Raw genomic sequence first — 12,527 nt, forward strand, 5'->3', positions numbered from 1 at the left:
ATAATCTCCCAGCAGTCTCCTCTCATCCCCCAGAATCCTCCAGTGTACACTGTATAATCTCCCAGCAGTCTCCTCTCATCCCCCAGAATCCTCTGGTGTACACTGTATAATCTCCCAGCAGTCTCCTCTCATCCCCCAGAATCCTCCAGTGTACACTGTATAATCTCCCAGCAGTCTCCTCTCATCCCCCAGAATCCTCTGGTGTACACTGTATAATCTCCCAGCAGTCTCCTCTCAACCCCCAGAATCCTCCAGTGTACACTGTATAATCTCCCAGCAGTCTCCTCTCATCCCCCAGAATCCTCTGGTGTACACTGTATAATCTCCCAGCAGTATCCTCTCATCCCCCAGAATCCTCCAGTGTACACTGTATAATCTCCCAGCAGTCTGCTCTCATCCCCCAGAATCCTCCAGTGTACACTGTATAATCTCCCAGCAGTCTCCTCTCATCCCCCAGAATCCTCTGGTGTACACTGTATAATCTCCCAGCAGTCTCCTCTCATCCCCCAGAATCCTCCAGTGTACACTGTATAATCTCCCAGCAGTCTCCTCTCATCCCCCAGAATCCTCTGGTATACACTGTATAATCTCCCAGCAGTCTCCTCTCATCCCCCAGAATCCTCCAGTGTACACTGTATAATCTCCCAGCAGTCTCCTCTCATCCCCCAGAATCCTCCAGTGTACACTGTATAATCTCCCAGCAGTCTCCTCTCATCCCCCAGAATCCTCCAGTGTACACTGTATAATCTCCCAGCAATCTCCTCTCATCCCCCAGAATCCTCCAGTGTACACTGTATAATCTCCCAGCAGTCTCCTCTCATCCCCCAGAATCCTCCAGTGTACACTGTATAATCTCCCAGCAGTCTCTTCTCATCCCCCGGAATCCTCCAGTGTACACTGTATAATCTCCCAGCAGTCTCCTCTCATCCCCCAGAATCCTCCAGTGTACACTGTATAATCTCCCAGCAGTCTCCTCTCCTCATCCCCCAGAATCCTCCAGTGTACACTGTATAATCTCCCAGCAGTCTCTTCTCATCCCCCGGAATCCTCCAGTGTACACTGTATAATCTCCCAGCAGTCTCCTCTCATCCCCCAGAATCCTCCAGTGTACACTGTATAATCTCCCAGCAGTCTCCTCTCATCCCCCAGAATCCTCCGGTGTACACTGTATAATCTCCCAGCAGTCTCCTCATCCCCCAGAATCCCCTGGTGTACACTGTATAATCTCCCAGCAGTCTCCTCTCATCCCCCAGAATCCTCCAGTGTACACTGTATAATCTCCCAGCAGTCTCCTCTCATCCCCCAGAATCCTCTGGTGTACACTGTATAATCTCCCAGCAGTCTCCTCTCATCCCCCAGAATCCTCCAGTGTACACTGTATAATCTCCCAGCAGTCTCCTCTCATCCCCCAGAATCCTCCAGTGTACACTGTATAATCTCCCAGCAGTCTCCTCTCATCCCCCAGAATCCTCTGGTGTACACTGTATAATCTCCCAGCAGTCTCCTCTCATCCCCCAGAATCCTCCAGTGTACACTGTATAATCTCCCAGCAGTCTCCTCTCATCTCCCAGAATCCTCCAGTGTACACTGTATAATCTCCCAGCAGTCTCCTCTCATCCCCCAGAATCCTCCAGTGTACACTGTATAATCTCCCTGCAGTCTCCTCTCATCCCCCAGAATCCTCTGGTGTACACCGTATAATCTCCCTGCAGTCTCCTCTCATCCCCCAGAATCCACCGGTGTACACTGTATAATCTCCCAGCAGTCTCCTCTCATCCCCCAGAATCCTCTGGTGTACACTGTATAATCTCCCAGCAGTCTCCTCTCATCCCCCAGAATCCTCCAGTGTACACTGTATAATCTCCCAGCAGTTTCCTCTCATCCTCCAGAATCCTCCAGTGTACACTGTATAATCTCCCAGCAGTCACCTCTCATCCCCCAGAATCCTCCAGTGTACACTGTATAATCTCCCAGCAGTCACCTCTCATCACCCAGAATCCTCTGGTGTACACTGTATAATCTCCCAGCAGTCTCCTCTCATCCCCCAGAATCCTCCAGTGTACACTGTATAATCTCCCAGCAATCTCCTCTCATCCCCCAGAATCCTCCAGTGTACACTGTATAATCTCCCAGCAGTCTCCTCTCATCCCCCAGAATCCTCTGGTGTACACTGTATAATCTCCCAGCAGTCTCCTCTCCTCATCCCCCAGAATCCTCCAGTGTACACTGTATAATCTCCCAGCAGTCTCCTCTCATCCCCCAGAATCCTCCAGTGTACACTGTGTAATCTCCTAGCAGTCTCTTCTCATCCCCCAGAATCCTCCAGTGTACACTGTATAATCTCCCAGCAGTCTCCTCTCATCCCCCAGAATCCTCCAGTGTACACTGTATAATCTCCCAGCAGTCTCCTCTCATCCCCCAGAATCCTCTGGTGTACACTGTATAATCTCCCAGCAGTCTCCTCTCATCCCCCGGAATCCTCCGGTGTACACTATATAATCTCCCAGCAGTCTCCTCTCATCACGCAGAATCCTCCAGTGTACACTGTATAATCCCCCAGCAGTCTCCTCTCATCCCCCAGAATCCTCCAGTGTACACTGTATAATCTCCCAGCAGTCTCCTCTCATCCCCCAGAATGCTCCAGTGTACACTGTATAATCTCCCAGCAGTCTCCTCTCATCCCCCAGAATCCTCCAGTGTACACTGTATAATCTCCCAGCAGGCTCCTCTCATCCCCCAGAATCCTCCGGTGTACACTGTATAATCTCCCAGCAGTCTCCTCTCATCCCCCAGAATCCTCCAGTGTACACTGTATAATCTCCCAGCAGTCTCCTCTCATCCCCCAGAATCCTCCAGTGTACACTGTATAATCTCCCAGCAGTGTCCTCATCACCCAGAATCCTCCAGTGTACACTGTATAATCTCCCAGCAGTCTCCTCTCATCCCCCAGAATCCTCCAGTGTACACTGTATAATCTCCCAGCAGTGTCCTCATCACCCAGAATCCTCCAGTGTACACTGTATAATCTCCCAGCAGTCTCCTCTCATCCCCCAGAATCCTCCAGTGTACACTGTATAATCTCCCAGCAGTCTCCTCTCATCCCCCAGAATCCTCTGGTGTACACTGTATAATCTCCCAGCAGTCTCCTCTCATCCCCCAGAATCCTCCAGTGTACACTGTATAATCTCCCAGCAGTCTCCTCTCATCCCCCAGAATCCTCTGGTGTACACTGTATAATCTCCCAGCAGTCACCTCTCATCCCCCAGAATCCTCTGGTGTACACTGTATAATCTCCCAGCAGTCTCCTCTCATCCCCCAGAATCCTCCAGTGTACACTATATAATCTCCCAGCAGTCTCCTCTCCTCATCCCCCAGAATCCTCCAGTGTACACTGTATAATCTCCCAGCAGTCTCCTCTCATCCCCCAGAATCCTCCAGTGTACACTGTATAATCTCCCAGCAGTGTCCTCATCACCCAGAATCCTCCAGTGTACACTGTATAATCTCCCAGCAGTCTCCTCTCATCCCCCAGAATCCTCCAGTGTACACTGTATAATCTCCCAGCAGTCACCTCTCATCCCCCAGAATCCTCTGGTGTACACTGTATATTCTCCCAGCAGTCTCCTCTCATCCCCCAGAATCCTCCAGTGTACACTGTATAATCTCCCAGCAGTCTCCTCTCATCCCCCAGAATCCTCTGGTGTACACTGTATAATCTCCCAGCAGTCTCCTCTCATCCCCCAGAATCCTCCAGTGTACACTGTATAATCTCCCAGCAGTCTCCTCTCATCCCCCAGAATCCTCTGGTGTACACTGTATAATCTCCCAGCAGTCACCTCTCATCCCCCAGAATCCTCTGGTGTACACTGTATAATCTCCCAGCAGTCTCCTCTCATCCCCCAGAATCCCCTGGTGTACACTGTATAATCTCCCAGCAGTCTCCTCTCATCCCCCAGAATCCTCCAGTGTACACTATATAATCTCCCAGCAGTCTCCTCTCCTCATCACCCAGAATCCTCCAGTGTACACTGTATAATCTCCCAGCAGTCTCCTCTCATCCCCCAGAATCCTCCAGTGTACACTGTATAATCTCCCAGCAGTCACCTCTCATCCCCCAGAATTCTCCAGTGTACACTGTATAATCTCCCAGCAGTCTCCTCTCATCACCCAGAATCCTCCAGTGTACACTGTATAATCTCCCAGCAGTCTCCTCTCATCCCCCAGAATCCTCTGGTGTACACTGTATAATCTCCCAGCAGTCTCCTCTCATCCCCCAGAATCCTCCAGTGTACACTGTATAATCTCCCAGCAGTCTCCTCATCCCCCAGAATCCTCCAGTGTACACTGTATAATCTCCCAGCAGTCTCCTCTCATCCCCCAGAATCCTCTGGTGTACACTGTATAATCTCCCAGCAGTCTCCTCTCATCACCCAGAATCCTCCAGTGTACACTGTATAATCTCCCAGCAGTCTCCTCTCATCCCCCAGAATCCTCTGGTGTACACTGTATAATCTCCCAGCAGTCTCCTCTCATCCCCCAGAATCCTCCAGTGTACACTCTATAATCTCCCAGCAGTCTCCTCATCCCCCAGAATCCTCCAGTGTACACTGTATAATCTCCCAGCAGTCTCCTCTAATCCCCCAGAATCCTCCAGTGTACACTGTATAATCTCCCAGCAGTCTCCTCTCATCCCCCAGAATCCTCCAGTGTACACTGTATAATCTCCCTGCAGTCTCCTCTCATCCCCCAGAATCCTCTGGTGTACACTGTATAATCTCCCAGCAGTCTCCTCTCATCCCCCAGAATCCTCCAGTGTACACTGTATAATCTCCCAGCAGTCTCCTCTCATCCCCCAGAATCCTCCAGTGTACACTGTATAATCTCCCAGCACCCTCCTCTCATCCCCCAGAATCCTCCGGTGTACACTGTATAATCTCCCAGCAGTCTCCTCTCATCCCCCAGAATCCTCCGGTGTACACTGTATAATCTCCCAGCAGTCTCCGCTCATCCCCCAGAATCCTCCGGTGTACACTGTATAATCTCCCAGCAGTCTCCTCTCATCCCCCAGAATCCTCCAGTGTACACTGTATAATCTCCCAGCAGTCTCCTCTCATCCCCCAGAATCCTCCGGTGTACACTGTATAATCTCCCAGCAGTCTCCTCTCATCCCCCAGAATCCTCCAGTGTACACTGTATAATCTCCCAGCAGTCTCCTCTCATCCCCCAGAATCCTACAGTGTACACTGTATAATCTCCCAGCAGTCTCCTCTCATCCCCCAGAATCCTCCAGTGTACACTGTATAATCTCCCAGCAGTCTCCTCTCATCCCCCAGAATCCTCCAGTGTACACTGTATAATCTCCCAGCAGTCTCCTCTCATCCCCCAGAATCCTCCGGTGTACACTGTATAATCTCCCAGCAGTCTCCTCTCATCCCCCAGAATCCTCCAGTGTACACTGTATAATCTCCCAGCACCCTCCTCTCATCCCCCAGAATCCTCCGGTGTACACTGTATAATCTCCCAGCAGTCTCCTCTCATCCCCCAGAATCCTCCGGTGTACACTGTATAATCTCCCAGCAGTCACCTCTCCCCATCCCCCAGAATCCTCCAGTGTACACTGTATAATCTCCCAGCACCCTCCTCTCATCCCCCAGAATCCTCCGGTGTACACTGTATAATCTCCCAGCAGTCTCCTCTCATCCCCCAGAATTCTCTGGTGTACACTGTATAATCTCCCAGCAGTCACCTCTCCCCATCCCCCAGAATCCTCCAGTGTACACTGTATAATCTCCCAGCACCCTCCTCTCATCCCCCAGAATCCTCCGGTGTACACTGTATAATCTCCCAGCAGTCTCCTCTCATCCCCCAGAATTCTCTGGTGTACACTGTATAATCTCCCAGCAGTCTCCTCTCATCCCCCAGAATCCTCCAGTGTACACTGTGTAATCTCCCAGCAGTCTCCTCTCCCCATCCCCCAGAATCCTCCAGTGTACACTGTATAATCTCCCAGCACCCTCCTCTCATCCCCCAGAATCCTCCGGTGTACACTGTATAATCTCCCAGCAGTCTCCTCTCATCCCCCAGAATCCTCCAGTGTACACTGTATAATCTCCCAGCAGTCTCCTCTCATCCCCCAGAATCCTCCAGTGTACACTGTATAATCTCCCAGCAGTCTCCTCTCATCTCCCAGAATCCTCCAGTGTACACTGTATAATCTCCCAGCAGTCTCCTCTCATCCCCCAGAATCCTCCAGTGTACACTGTATAATCTCCCAGCAGTCACCTCTCATCCCCCAGAATCCTCCAGTGTACACTGTATAATCTCCCAGCAGTCTCCTCTCATCCCCCAGAATCCTCCAGTGTACACTGTATAATCTCCCAGCAGTCTCCTCTCATCCCCCAGAATCCTCCGGTGTACACTGTATAATCTCCCAGCAGTCTCCTCTCATCCCCCAGAATCCTCCAGTGTACACTGTATAATCTCCCAGCAGTCTCCTCTCATCCCCCAGAATCCTCTGGTGTACACTGTATAATCTCCCAGCAGTCTCCTCTCATCCCCCAGAATCCTCTGGTGTACACTGTATAATCTCCCAGCAGTCACCTCTCATCCCCCAGAATCCTCTGGTGTACACTGTATAATCTCCCAGCAGTCTCCTCTCATCCCCCAGAATCCCCTGGTGTACACTGTATAATCTCCCAGCAGTCTCCTCTCATCCCCCAGAATCCTCCAGTGTACACTGTATAATCTCCCAGCAGTCTCCTCTCATCCCCCAGAATCCTCCAGTGTACACTGTATAATCTCCCAGCAGTCTCCTCTCATCCCCCAGAATTCTCCAGTGTACACTGTATAATCTCCCAGCAGTCTCCTCTCATCCCCCAGAATCCTCCAGTGTACACTGTATAATCTCCCAGCAGTCACCTCTCATCCCCCAGAATTCTCCAGTGTACACAGTATAATCTCCCAGCAGTCTCCTCTCATCACCCAGAATCCTCCAGTGTACACTGTATAATCTCCCAGCAGTCTCCTCTCATCCCCCAGAATCCTCTGGTGTACACTCTATAATCTCCCAGCAGTCTCCTCTCATCCCCCAGAATCCTCCAGTGTACACTGTATAATCTCCCAGCAGTCTCCTCTCATCCCCCAGAATCCTCCAGTGTACACTGTATAATCTCCCAGCAGTCTCCTCATCCCCCAGAATCCTCCAGTGTACACTGTATAATCTCCCTGCAGTCTCCTCTCATCCCCCAGAATCCTCTGGTGTACACTGTATAATCTCCCAGCAGTCTCCTCTCATCCCCCAGAATCCTCCAGTGTACACTGTATAATCTCCCAGCAGTCTCCTCTCATCCCCCAGAATCCTCTGGTGTACACTCTATAATCTCCCAGCAGTCTCCTCATCCCCCAGAATCCTCTAGTGTACACTGTATAATCTCCCAGCAGTCTCCTCTCATCCCCCAGAATCCTCCGGTGTACACTGTATAATCTCCCAGCAGTCTCCTCTCATCCCCCAGAATCCTCCAGTGTACACTGTATAATCTCCCAGCAGTCTCCTCTCATCCCCAGAATCCTCCAGTGTACACTGTATAATCATCCAGCAGTCACCTCTCATCCTCCAGAATCCTCCAGTGTACACTGTATAATCTCCCAGCAGTCTCCTCTCATCCCCCAGAATCCTCCAGTGTACACTGTATAATCTCCCAGCAGTCTCCTCTCATCCCCCAGAATCCTCTGGTGTACACTGTATAATCTCCCAGCAGTCTCCTCTCATCCCCCAGAATCCTCCAGTGTACACTGTATAATCTCCCAGCAGTCTCCTCTCATCTCCCAGAATCCTCCGGTGTACACTGTATAATCTCCCTGCAGTCTCCTCTCATCCCCCAGAATCCTCCAGTGTACACTGTATAATCTCCCAGCAGTCTCCTCTCATCCCCCAGAATCCTCCGGTGTACACTGTATAATCTCCCAGCAGTCTCCTCTCATCCCCCAGAATCCTCCAGTGTACACTGTATAATCTCCCAGCAGTCTCCTCTCCCCATCCCCCAGAATCCTCCAGTGTACACTGTATAATCTCCCAGCACCCTCCTCTCATCCCCCAGAATCCTCCGGTGTACACTGTATAATCTCCCAGCAGTCTCCTCTCATCCCCCAGAATCCTCCAGTGTACACTGTATAATCTCCCAGCAGTCTCCTCTCATCCCCCAGAATCCTCCAGTGTACACTGTATAATCTCCCAGCAGTCTCCTCTCATCTCCCAGAATCCTCCAGTGTACACTGTATAATCTCCCAGCAGTCTCCTCTCATCCCCCAGAATCCTCCAGTGTACACTGTATAATCTCCCAGCAGTCACCTCTCATCCCCCAGAATCCTCCAGTGTACACTGTATAATCTCCCAGCAGTCTCCTCTCATCCCCCAGAATCCTCCAGTGTACACTGTATAATCTCCCAGCAGTCTCCTCTCATCCCCCAGAATCCTCCGGTGTACACTGTATAATCTCCCAGCAGTCTCCTCTCATCCCCCAGAATCCTCCAGTGTACACTGTATAATCTCCCAGCAGTCTCCTCTCATCCCCCAGAATCCTCCGGTGTACACTGTATAATCTCCCAGCAGTCTCCTCTCATCCCCCAGAATCCTCCAGTGTACACTGTATAATCTCCCAGCAGTCTCCTCTCATCCCCCAGAATCCTCTGGTGTACACTGTATAATCTCCCAGCAGTCACCTCTCATCCCCCAGAATCCTCTGGTGTACACTGTATAATCTCCCAGCAGTCTCCTCTCATCCCCCAGAATCCCCTGGTGTACACTGTATAATCTCCCAGCAGTCTCCTCTCATCCCCCAGAATCCTCCAGTGTACACTATATAATCTCCCAGCAGTCTCCTCTCCTCATCACCCAGAATCCTCCAGTGTACACTGTATAATCTCCCAGCAGTCTCCTCTCATCCCCCAGAATCCTCCAGTGTACACTGTATAATCTCCCAGCAGTCACCTCTCATCCCCCAGAATTCTCCAGTGTACACAGTATAATCTCCCAGCAGTCTCCTCTCATCACCCAGAATCCTCCAGTGTACACTGTATAATCTCCCAGCAGTCTCCTCTCATCCCCCAGAATCCTCTGGTGTACACTCTATAATCTCCCAGCAGTCTCCTCATCCCCCAGAATCCTCCAGTGTACACTGTATAATCTCCCTGCAGTCTCCTCTCATCCCCCAGAATCCTCTGGTGTACACTGTATAATCTCCCAGCAGTCACCTCTCTTCATCCCCCAGAATCCTCCAGTGTACACTGTATAATCTCCCAGCAGTCTCCTCTCATCCCCCAGAATCCTCCAGTGTACACTGTATAATCTCCCAGCAGTCTCCTCTCATCCCCCAGAATCCTCCAGTGTACACTGTATAATCTCCCAGCAGTCTCCTCTCATCCCCCAGAATCCTCTGGTGTACACTCTATAATCTCCCAGCAGTCTCCTCATCCCCCAGAATCCTCTAGTGTACACTGTATAATCTCCCAGCAGTCTCCTCTCATCCCCCAGAATCCTCCGGTGTACACTGTATAATCTCCCAGCAGTCTCCTCTCATCCCCCAGAATCCTCCAGTGTACACTGTATAATCTCCCAGCAGTCTCCTCTCATCCCCAGAATCCTCCAGTGTACACTGTATAATCATCCAGCAGTCACCTCTCATCCTCCAGAATCCTCCAGTGTACACTGTATAATCTCCCAGCAGTCTCCTCTCATCCCCCAGAATCCTCCAGTGTACACTGTATAATCTCCCAGCAGTCTCCTCTCATCCCCCAGAATCCTCTGGTGTACACTGTATAATCTCCCAGCAGTCTCCTCTCATCCCCCAGAATCCTCCAGTGTACACTGTATAATCTCCCAGCAGTCTCCTCTCATCCCCCAGAATCCCCTGGTGTACACTGTATAATCTCCCAGCAGTCTCCTCTCATCCCCCAGAATCCTCCAGTGTACACTGTATAATCTCCCAGCAGTCTCCTCTCATCCCCCAGAATCCTCTAGTGTACACTGTATAATCTCCCAGCAGTCTCCTCTCATCCCCCAGAATCCTCCAGTGTACACTGTATAATCTCCCAGCAGTCTCCTCTCATCCCCCAGAATCCTCCAGTGTACACTGTATAATCTCCCAGCAGTCTCCTCTCATCTCCCAGAATCCTCCAGTGTACACTGTATAATCTCCCAGCAGTCTCCTCTCATCCCCCAGAATCCTCCAGTGTACACTGTATAATCTCCCAGCAGTCACCTCTCATCCCCCAGAATCCTCCAGTGTACACTGTATAATCTCCCAGCAGTCTCCTCTCATCCCCCAGAATCCTCCAGTGTACACTGTATAATCTCCCAGCAGTCTCCTCTCATCCCCCAGAATCCTCCAGTGTACACTGTATAATCTCCCAGCAGTCTCCTCTCATGCCACAGAATCCTCCAGTGTACACTGTATAATCTCCCAGCAGTCTCCTCTCATCCCCCAGAATCCTCCAGTGTACACTGTATAATCTCCCAGCAGTCTCCTCTCATCCCCCACAATCCTCCAGTGTACACTGTATAATCTCCCAGCAGTCTCCTCTCATCCCCCAGAATCCTCCAGTGTACACTGTATAATCTCCCAGCAGTCTCCTCTCATCCCCCAGAATCCTCCAGTGTACACTGTATAATCTCCCAGCAGTCTCCTCTCATCCCCCAGAATCCTCTGGTGTACACTGTATAATCTCCCAGCAGTCACCTCTCATCCCCCAGAATCCTCCAGTGTACACTGTATAATCTCCCAGCAGTCTCTTCTTATTCACCAGAATCCTCCAGTGTACACTGTATAATCTCCCAGCAGTCTCCTCTCATCCCCCAGAATCCTCCAGTGTACACTGTATAATCTCCCAGCAGTCTCCTCTCATCCCCCAGAATCCTCTGGTGTACACTGTATAATCTCCCAGCAGGCTCCTCTCATCCCCCAGAATCCTCCGGTGTACACTGTATAATCTCCCAGCAGTCTCCTCTCATCCCCCAGAATCCTCCAGTGTACACTGTATAATCTCCCAGCAGTCTCCTCTCATCCCCCAGAATCCTCCGGTGTACACTGTATAATCTCCCAGCAGTCTCCTCTCATCCCCCAGAATCCTCCGGTGTACACTGTATAATCTCCCAGCAGTCTCCTCTCATCCCCCAGAATCCTCTGGTGTACACTGTATAATCTCCCAGCAGTCTCCTCTCCTCATCCCCCAGAATCCTCCAGTGTACACTGTATAATCTCCAAGCAGTCACCTCTCATCCCCCAGAATCCTCCAGTGTACACTGTATAATCTCCCAGCAGTCTCCTCTCATCCCCCAGAATCCTCCAGTGTACACTGTATAATCTCCCAGCAGTCACCTCTCATCCCCCAGAATCCTCCAGTGTACACTGTATAATCTCCCAGCAGTCTCCTCTCATCCCCCAGAATCCTCCAGTGTACACTGTATAATCTCCCAGCAGTCTCCTCTCATCACCCAGAATCCTCCGGTGTACACTGTATAATCTCCCAGCAGTCTCCTCTCATCCCCCAGAATCCTCCGGTGTACACTGTATATTCTCCCAGCAGTCTCCTCTCATCCCCCAGAATCCTCCAGTGTACACTGTATAATCTCCCAGCAGTCTCCTCTCATCCCCCAGAATCCTCCAGTGTACACTGTATAATCTCCCAGCAGTCTCCTCTCATCCCCCAGAATCCTCCAGTGTACACTGTATAATCTCCCAGCAGTCTCCTCTCATCCCCCAGAATCCTCCAGTGTACACTGTATAATCTCCCAGCAGTCTCCTCTCATCACCCAGAATCCTCCGGTGTACACTGTATAATCTCCCAGCAGTCTCCTCTCATCCCCCAGAATCCTCTGGTGTACACTGTATAATCTCCCAGCAGTCTCCTCTCATCCCCCAGAATCCTCCAGTGTACACTGTATAATCTCCCAGCAGTCTCCTCTCATCCCCCAGAATCCTCCAGTGTACACTGTATAATCTCCCAGCAGTCTCCTCTCATCCCCCAGAATCCTCCAGTGTACACTGTATAATCTCCCAGCAGTCTCCTCTCATCCCCCAGAATCCTCCAGTGTACACTGTATAATCTCCCAGCAGTCTCCTCTCATCCCCCAGAATCCTCCAGTGTACACTGTATAATCCCCCAGCAGTCTCCTCTCATCCTCCAGAATCCTCCAGTGTACACTGTATAATCTCCCAGCAGCCTCCTCTCATCCCCCAGAATCCTCCAGTGTACACTGTATAATCTCCCAGCAGTCTCCTCTCATCCCCCAGAATCCTCCGGTGTACACTGTATAATCTCCCAGCAGTCTCCTCTCATCCCCCAGAATCCTCCAGTGTACACTGTATAATCTCCCAGCAGCCTCCTCTCATCCCCCAGAATCCTCCAGTGTACACTGTATAATTTCCCAGCAGTCTCCTCTCATCCCCCAGAATCCTCTGGTGTACACTGTATAATCTCCCAGCAGTCTCCTCTCATCCCCCAGAATCCTCCAGTGTACACTGTATAATCTC

The 12,527-nt window shown here is 51.0% G+C and overlaps 1 protein-coding gene across 1 annotated transcript in view; it reads right to left on the reverse strand.

Moving 5' to 3' along the window:
- Positions 1 to 12,527, reverse strand: part of LOC142297119 (uncharacterized) — a 210,761-nt gene that overhangs the window by 116,701 nt on the left and 81,533 nt on the right. The window lies entirely within an intron of this gene.

The sequence above is a fragment of the Anomaloglossus baeobatrachus genome, chromosome 3 (assembly GCF_048569485.1).
Source record: "Anomaloglossus baeobatrachus isolate aAnoBae1 chromosome 3, aAnoBae1.hap1, whole genome shotgun sequence".
NCBI classification, from domain to species: domain Eukaryota; kingdom Metazoa; phylum Chordata; class Amphibia; order Anura; family Aromobatidae; genus Anomaloglossus; species Anomaloglossus baeobatrachus.